Consider the following 9086-nt stretch of genomic DNA (forward strand, 5'->3'; position numbering starts at 1 on the left):
TAATCAAATAAAAAGCATAAGAGATTTTTGTGTAATCAGCAACAGCAAACACTTAAACATTGCAGAAAATAAGTTAATTTACTAATTGCACAAGACAAACAATGCTGATTTTTGCAAAGGGACATAATTTATAACTGTACACACAATCAGTAATGGCATATACCAGTACAGATGGTTAGAGTGGCTTGCGGGTGGTTAGTGAATAAGAAGCTGTGGCGTTGTTTACTGATTTGCCCAAGAGTGTTCGTTACGTCTGTTCAGTTACATTTGATTCACTTGATTTAACTCAGGGCTCCTATGGACCTTTTTTTCCCGAGTACACGCCATATTTAATTAGACATGAATGAAAACAAGGCTCTGAGGGGCGGAAATATAGTCCGTTTAAATTACACTGTTGTATTTTGCTGATTGTTAAATGTGGAATGACTGAAAATAAGATTTTGCAAAGCATTTCCATTAAAGAAAAGGACTAAATTATTGTGACATTGACTTTAAGATGATAAAACCAACTGGGAACTGCATTTCGGTTTCTCACAGCCCTGTTTTCATTCAAGACAAATTAAATATAGTGCCTATCCTTACTAAGGTCCATTAGGATGGCTGGAATTTCATTAAGCAAATCATACACATTTAGCATTACAGAACTAGATTGAATTAAGTTTCATTGGTGCCTTTCAAATTACACAGATGCCCACAGTGGGATTATGTGCCGTTTCTCAAAAAGTTTCGGTCTTTTTTTGATGACAGATGACTAAACAGTGGGCAACTTTGAAACTACGTCAGCTAACATTTAATAGAGTATGAGTAGAGCATTTAAAGGGCCATAAAAGCCTCCCTGTCTCAGCATGATGTTTTCACACCTCTAGTTTGAAAATAATCAGGAATCCATCTTTGTTTAGGTGGGAGTGTCACTTGGCAAAAGAGGGAAGGGTTTGCATTAAAAGGGGAATTTTTATTATGTGCATGTGCTGATTTTCACTGCAGCAACACAAACACAGATGCAGGGGAGATACTGGCTATGTTTGGACAACAGTAATCAAATTATTTGCCTTAATCTGAATAAGACAATAACATGATTAAGGTGTTTACATGAGTTGCTTTTTGAATGATCCCATTTTATATGTTATAGCACATAATTCAATTATTGCCATTGCATTACTACACTATTCACTTTTCCTGTAAATTAATGTATTTTCGGCTGTTTTTTTCGGCTAACTCACCTGTTTCAGTGCCCTACTGACAAAAAAAAAAAAAAAAAAAAAAAAAAAAAAAAAAAAAAAAAAAATGCTTAAACCAGCCTAGGCTGGTTGGCTGTTTTAAGCTGGTGGACCAGGCTGGTTTTAGAGGGGTTTTAGCCATTTCCAGACTGGTTTCCAGCCATTTCCAGGCTGGGAGATGACCAGCTGAAACCAGCTTGACCAGCCTAGCCAGGCTGGAAGCCTAGCCAAAACCAGCTATGTCCAGCTTAAACCAGGCTGGTCAATTGGGTTTTAGCTGGAATTAGCTGGTCATTTTTTAGCCTGACCAGCTAAGACCAGGCTGGAAATGGCTGGAAACCAGCCTGGAAATGGCCAAAACCCCTCTAAAACCAGGCTGGTCAACCAGCTAAAACCAGCCAACCACCCTAGGCTTGATTAAGCTGGATTTTTCAGCAGTGTGTTGAGGCCAAAATTAATTAATTAATTAATTATTTTTTTTAAGTAATGTCAAGTTAGATTAACTTAAAGGTGCAGTAGATGATCTTCCACAATGCTAACAGCTTAGCATAAACCTCTTAATCACAGTCCCTCCCCTGCCGTCCAGATCCACGCCTCCTAAAATTGGAGCATGCGCACCTTAAAGATGACAGCAGAACCCTGTCTCGTTTGTTAAAGCAACTAGTGCTAATCCGGCGGCGTGCAGGAATTACACTCATTACTAAGCCAAACTGACATGCTATTTTAGAGCGAATATTTAGAGTTGCATAGTAAACAATATAGGGAGAGACTAGGGGGAATAGTGGTATACTTGTGTTTTGTTGTTAATCTAAATAAAATCTACATTATCGATTCTGTAAAAGGTCCCTTATGAAACTGAAAATAGTCTTATCAATCTTTCACCGTAAGATTTTAGTGCCTGAACAACACTTCTGTGAAGATATAACCCATTTGTTATAACAACATCCAATGTTAAATCAGCTGGTGCAAAGCTAAAAGAACATTACCTGTCTAAGAGAAATTCTTCAGCCATGGTGTCATCCTTTCTCCAGCGTGCAAAGGTAGCTCCAATATTGATTCAGGTTTTTAAAAAGTTTAGATTCAGCATGTTTTTGCCGATTGTGCACTGCATTTGTTGACAGACAGTTTGAGCTACTTATCGGATTTATGGGAGATGTCAGCCCGACTCTATTTAACTGGATGAACATTTATTATTTTTTTTGTTTTCTTTTGTTTTATGCCTTACCCAAAATATAAAAATACATATAAATACATTTGGATCATTTACTTTAATCATTACTATTGGAATGTGAAGAGACTTTCAACCAGCACAACAAATGTTTCTGAAGACATTCAGCTACTGCACCTTTAACATCTTTAGTAATGACAACAAGGTTTAGAGTTAAGAGTTATATCTTAGACTGTACAGTAAGATATTTAATCATACTACTCCTACTGTTTTCTGTTTTTCCACAACATAAAATTCCACATTATTCCACATGGTGATAAAAAAATGACAACAACAAGAGTTCAGATGTAAAAGCCGCTAAACGCCACTTCCACCAAAAATTAGATAAAGGCATTGAGTGATTGCTTTAGGCACATAGTACAGAGTCAACAAATAGAGTTGCTTCTGATCATCCAAATCACAAAAGCTGCTACACGCCACCTGCCCTTGACACCAAAAGCCGCTATATCCCTAAGAAGCTATCAGAAACGTGAATTGAATCATATGTTTTTAATGTAGCAGCTCGCTTTCGCTTTCAATTTTAAAAGATGGAATTTGATGAACTGGGTGAGCCTGTCCGACTGTCAGTGAATAGCAAATGAAAATGTCCCTTACCTCAAAACTCTGCATTATAAGAAAAAGAAAACACAGTGTGCAGTCGGAAGTGTAGCATGCATTCATAACTCATTGACTACTTTGAATGAGTCAGATTTGCATACAAAAAACAGCAACATCGTTCATGAAAGAACGAAAAGTTAATATGCCATTATTTTATCCCACATGGATGCTATAAGGATAAACACGGGACCAAGACCTTAAGTATAGTGAGAACAAATAAATGACAGCTTCTAAAATTGTCTGAGAGTCATCCCCTTTTTGCCAAATAGGCCTAAATTGTGTTTTATTTGCTAATTTTAGCTATTTTTAAAAGATAAATATAATGTATAAAACTATACTCTATTTGTGTTACTTCATAATGCATATAGATCTGATAAGCTTTTTATATTAATGGACAATGCACAGATACTGATGTTTCACACACTGTAAACCCTAATGCTGTAACTAATTAATTGAGTTGAGTTCTATTAACTTAAATCATTAAAATTCGTTTATCTTAATTAACCTTGATGAGTATTTAGAACTTTTTCTTATTTTTGAGTTTGAAAAAATTTAATCTTTCAAGTAAGGTGAACAATTCTGCTGGGTTTAATCTATACAAAATGTCTCTTTAAAGTTTCATTAACTCAAATTCTGTCAGCCTAGTGATTTTGCGTCTGACGTCATCCAGGTTCACGTACGTGCTCATGCTTCATTCGTTTTTTTCAACATGGCGGATCGGCCTCGCTTCACACTACAGTAAGTAAAATATTTACAAATCCAAGAAATATTAAATGTATGTTTTAATTAATATAATCACAGTAACAGTTCAATGTAATGTAGAGTTAATCAGGGTGCGTTTACATGTCGTACATTACAGAAAACATGTTTAGCCTCACTTGTTGCTAACTAACGTTAACATTACTGTTTAAAAAGTTAGAATCAGTGCAATGTTAGCGTTAGTTGTAATGTGTTAACTCTGAATTTTAACAGAGTGTGATAAAGACAAAAATATTTAAAATCGGCAGATTACATTTTTCAAAAAAATTTAAATCTTGGCGCGAGTATGCCTTTTCTCAGCCTGTGCTGAAGTTGTCATGGAGACGTGCGCTCTCACAACCGCATGTCATGGCGCTGCGCTGAACTCCATCCAGTATGTGAATGTAGTATTATCTTCGCGATCTGTAGGCACTTCGGAAACGAAAGGCGCAAGAAACGTAACGTTAATCATAACTCAAATGGTCTCCGCCTAAACACTTAACGGTATTTTCTGATGACGCGCAAAAACGTAGTCTCAAAACTTAACTCTGTCACACGCAGCTTGTTGCTTGCTGATCCATGTATGAGGATAGCCTGACGGAGAACATTTAAGCTGCGCTCCTCACCTGAGCAGGTACAGAGCAGAGCTTCATTTTACACTACCACATTGAGGTAAAGTTGGTTTTATATTCATACATTCATTTAGTAACAACTTGTGACTCGCTCCATAAATTGTTTACCATGGTTCTTTGTCTATTCGTTCTGAAATCACATGCAAGTATGACATGAAAACAACATTACACTAAATGCACTATTTTTTTTGACTGAACAATGTTGTACTTTGAAAGTCATTGGCTGCTAATATGATTTCACCATTAAGAATATGCAAAAATTACCTTTCTGAAATTATATTATTAAGGAGAAAGTCTGAATGTGTAAATATAAAACTAACTTTACCTCAATCACCAGCACTGATCAACACTTAATATTTCCTCGCGCTTAAGACAACATCTCTGCATATCAATGATTACCTGATTAATGCGATCAGTTAAGTGAGTTTAAATGTCATTTAGGTCAAATGTATTTTAAAGGTATGATAAAAGTTTTTTTTTTTTCAATCTATTTTTTAAAATGTCTACTCTGGAGAGAATATAAACAGCCTAAAAAACAAAGTATGCATATATATAACACATTAATACAAAATTATGTTATTAAATAAAATAATAACAAAACAAAATATTCAAGACGTGGTAAAGAAGACAGTTTTCTGATGTGCAAATTTTGTAGCTTAAAATATATTTATATCTTAAAAATATAAATATTTTAGTCTATATATTTTTACATCATTAGACAATAAGGTAAGTTTTGTTATTTTTAGCTTTTAAAATCAGGCCTTAAATTTCTTTGTCATCCTATTCAGTTTTAGAAATTTCAATACTGTTTAAATTAAATCTGTGTTCATCGAATTAAAGCAACTAACATGATGATCAGCTTTATTGCTAACCGTTTTGGAGGTTAACGTTAGACATCAGGCAATTGTACTACTTCCACTCTCAGCTAAATGACACTGTGACTTTGTGTACATACAGAATTGAAGGTCAGGTGTTACTGACTACAGATAGGTTCTTAAATGGAGGCATGTGAAAGGTGGGTAAAATATTTATTTTGTACTACTATGCCTGGCATATCCAGATCAAATAAATATTACAGTGTATTTATCAATGATACTTTTGCAGCAAGGAAAGTGAAACTTCAGCTAGACCTTGAGTTCAGTTTACAACATGAAGATCCTGCTTTCAACATCTGATCAACACCTGATTATCATCTGAGGTAAAAAATAGATAAGTAAATGAAACATAATAATAATATTAATACATTTTTTCTAGAATTGTATATTTTGTGGTGTGGGTTTGTTTTATGAAATTCTCTCTTGTTTCTTTTTGCTGTTTGCAGAGTACCAATATATTACAAATGAAAATTTTCCCCACAAATTCTTTGCACAACTGGACCACCACCTATTTCATTTGATGACAATTTTAAGGCAAACAGCATCCAAAACTGGCAAGACAGCAGATTCCCTGGCTAATCTTTTAAAGGTTTATGATGAGCAGGTATGTTTGGGGTCACGTGTTAAAGTATACATTAAAATATAATTTGATTTTTTATTTTATTTTTTTTTTTTAAATTGATTCTTGATTTCCAGGAACTGCATGATGTCAGTTCATGACGGACTACTGTTATCAGAGGTCTTTTGGTCTTGCTGCGTGAGCGTGACTTAAGATTCTTTAGGAACACCCTGGTAAGACTTCATTCATTCTTTTCACAATTAGGCATGTTTAATGAAAAGATGAAAGTTTTGAAAACTTTTACTTAATAACATATTTGTAATCACGAATAGTTGATGAATCATATAATATTGGCTCAGTCATTGTGATACTGTCCTTACATTAATATCCTTGAATTATATTTTTAGATTGATAATCCTGCTGACTGAAGATGCTTTATTGGCCCTGCATTCACTGAGGGTCTCTGTTGTCCTGAAGAATGAATTGGACACCACCCACAGCACACTTCCAGACCTTTCTTGTCTTGTATGGATTAATGTATGCTCTTCACATAATATATAGTAAAGGACTTTGAACTTGTGCAAAAAGTTTTGCTTGGCATGGATGATGGAAAATAAAAAGTCTCGTAGCATGGAAACCTTAAAGAATGAGTTGATGTAGAGCTTTTTTTTTTTAACTTAATAAAGACTGTCTCTGGGGTAGTAACTTCAAAACATTTATTTACCTTTAATTGGTAAATATGCATTTTATTATATATAGGGATAGTTTGTCCAAATGTAAAATTCTGTCATTTACTAACTCTTCACTTGTCCCAAACCTGCTTGAATTTCTTGCTTCTGTTGAACACAAAAGTTAAGTAAAGCTGACAACCTGTAACCACTGACTTTCTAATAGGAAAACAAATACAGGTCTCAGCTTTTTTTTTTTTTTTGGTCAAAAATAACCTTTTAAGTGTTCAACAGAAGAAAGAAACTCAAACAGGTTTGGAATAAGTAAATGACAGAATCATAGTTCAACCAAGACTGAATATATATATATATATATATATATATATATATATATATATATATATATATATATATATATATATATATATATATATATATATATATATATATATATATATATATATATATATATTGTAACGAGCGCACACATGCCACGTCGCCCTGGTCGCTAATTCAACCCAGCTGGACCATCATCAACACAGGATCGTTCACAGCTGGACGTCATCAAGTGGAGAGGCATATAAACCAAGCCCACGCAAGGAGAAGATGAGCTTCATTCACCCAATGACTCCATGCGCTAACGCTTGTCTCTCTGTCTCTCCACAGCAGACTCCAGCTCGTGACGATCCCACATCCGACTACTCACTGTCCTTCACTTACTTCCCGGAGCACCAGAGCACCTCACCTTGAAGAGCACCGTTTACACCCCATTCACGTTGTAAATAAAGCACCCTCCGGGGACTTGTCTGTAAACTTATCCAACTGTGTTGCTGTTTTCCCTCTGCCTCGCTACAATATATATATATATATATATATATATATATATATATATATATATATATATATATATATATATATATATATATATATAATCTGCTCTCCATTAAACAGAAATTGGGGGAAAAAATAAATGGGGGCGAATAATTCTGACTTCAACGATAAATATATATATATATATATACAGTTTCTGTGTAGTTTACACTAAACGAGTCACTTCACAGAATGTGCACTTATTATTTTTTTTAACGAATGCCTTAAGAGTAAGTTTTACACTTATTAATGTATTATTAAATTTTATCAAACTTATAGTTGTTTTTTCTTGAGGCTCTTATGTCTGATATCATATTTACATTGTGGGTAATTTTTATTAATTTCAGAATAGTGTTCATTTTCAATCTCTTTATGTCTAATAGTTTTTATCGTTTTAAGACATTTGTAATTGCATAGGAGACAAATTTGAAAGTACTGTTGCACATTTTTTCTTTAACAATAAATGTCTAAAATGGTATTGTCTGTGTGTTTTAAATTACAGATTTATTTTGACAGATTTATGGGGTTTAAAGATTAAAATAATGGCTAATTTTATTTGTGAAGCTGACGATGGAGAAGGTAATTTTAAAAAATGCTATCAAAATGAATGAGCTGGGTGATTTAAGTATTTAAAGTTGAAAGAAATTAAAGCAATTAAGTTAATTGGTATTAAAATGTATGAGCTGGGTGACTAAGTATTTAAAGTTTGGAAAAATTAAAACAATTAAGTTAATTGCAATTAAAACGTATAAGCTGAGTAACTTGGGTATTTTAAGTTAGGTGAAGTGTCTTGCATGAGTACAACAAACTCAAAACTTAATGTTTCTGTTTACTTAAAATAGATAATTTCATAACTTTAAAAATTTGACGTAACTGATTACCTCAAATTTTTTGAGTTTTGTCAACTTATTCGGGATTACAGTGCAATGTTTTTACACTATATTATTTGAATCTACCAAGCTTAGCTTAAAATGTTTGCAATGTTTAAATTGTTCCACTTACATTATTTCTAAATCTTAAATACCAGAAAAGACATCAGATTGTTAAGATTTAATTAATGTCAGTTTTAATGTTATTGACTAATGCACTCACTTTACAGATTTCATTCATTCATTTTCTTTCTGCTTTTCCCCTGGTTTATTACAGTGGAATGAATCACCACTTACTTGACAGATTTATATATTTTTAATTTTAGGATGTTTGTGTGTATGTGTTTTATGTTTGGTAAAATAATTACTAATGGCATCTTCATTTTCAACTAAATACACTGTCTTGTTTCAATAGGTGGATTTAGAGGGTTTTGCATAAAAAGCAGACGTGGATTTAGCTGGATTTGACGCAAAAGAATATTTAGCTTGTTAAAAACCAAAGAACTGTCTAAAGTGACATTAAAAAAAAAAATTAAAAAAGGTATTTTATTTGCTAGCTAATAACTTGTTCATTACATGTAAAATGAAACTTCTAATCTTTCTCAGAGGAGCCTGAAAATGCTTATTTACAAGAAAAGAGGTCTGATGAATTTAGAGGTTTTTGCACTCTTGAACTCTTTAAATATTATTTAATGCCGTGAACATGTTTTTTTTTTTTTTTTGTCTTGGCTGATCACAGAAAATTCATGTTAGGCACCAGCTGAAAATGTACAAAATCAATTATTAGTGGACACTATAAACACCCTAATTACTGATATTTGGAAAGCCAGTAA

At 33.3% G+C, this 9086-nt stretch overlaps 1 long non-coding RNA gene across 1 annotated transcript; it reads left to right on the plus strand.

Moving 5' to 3' along the window:
• Positions 1-3706: 3706 nt before the first annotated feature.
• LOC141377642 (uncharacterized) lies at positions 3707-6446 on the plus strand. Its single transcript, XR_012390086.1, has 6 exons — positions 3707-3780; positions 5370-5427; positions 5517-5610; positions 5734-5891; positions 5984-6079; positions 6254-6446. It is a non-coding gene; the product is annotated as an uncharacterized lncRNA (long non-coding RNA).
• The last annotated feature ends 2640 nt before the right edge of the window (positions 6447-9086 follow it).

This window comes from Danio rerio, chromosome 14 (genome assembly GCF_049306965.1).
Source record: "Danio rerio strain Tuebingen ecotype United States chromosome 14, GRCz12tu, whole genome shotgun sequence".
NCBI lineage: Eukaryota > Metazoa > Chordata > Actinopteri > Cypriniformes > Danionidae > Danio > Danio rerio.